The sequence below is a fragment of the Tupaia chinensis genome, unplaced genomic scaffold (genome assembly GCF_000334495.1).
Source record: "Tupaia chinensis unplaced genomic scaffold, TupChi_1.0 Scaffold143923_1, whole genome shotgun sequence".
Classification (NCBI taxonomy): Eukaryota; Metazoa; Chordata; class Mammalia; order Scandentia; family Tupaiidae; genus Tupaia; species Tupaia belangeri.
In genome coordinates, this window is record NW_006203774.1 from 107615 (window position 1) to 108027 (window position 413).

Below are 413 nucleotides of genomic sequence, written 5' to 3' on the forward strand. Positions count from 1 at the left end.
CACCCATGCAGCTCGCCACCCATGCAGCCCCCAACCACGCAGCCCGCCACCCTGCCGCCCACGTAGTCCCCCACGACCAGCCTCCACCCACACCGCCCCCGCTATGCAGCCGGCTGCCCATACCGCCCACGCAGCCCCCTGCCCGCCCATGTAGCCCGCCACCCACACCGCCCACACCGCCCCCCCATAGCCCCTGCCCACACAGCCTGCTGCCTGGGACGCCTGGACGGGAAGGGCTTGCTGGGGAATGGAGGCGGGCACCTCCTGGCCTGGGCTCCCCAGCTGGCAGAATGCAAGGCCCTGCGCAAAAGGCCAAGCCAAGCCTTCCACCAGCAGTGGGGGAGAACGGCAGTGGGGGAGAACGACGGGGCACCTCCGCCCCGTCTGCTCCCCTTCTCTGGAGAGTGGGCATT

At 70.9% G+C, this 413-nt stretch overlaps 1 protein-coding gene across 9 annotated transcripts in view; it reads right to left on the reverse strand.

The window, feature by feature from the left end:
- The window catches only part of LDB3 (LIM domain binding 3), a 62775-nt gene that overhangs the window by 50848 nt on the left and 11514 nt on the right, over window positions 1-413 (reverse strand). The gene's annotated exons all lie outside the window — the stretch shown is intronic.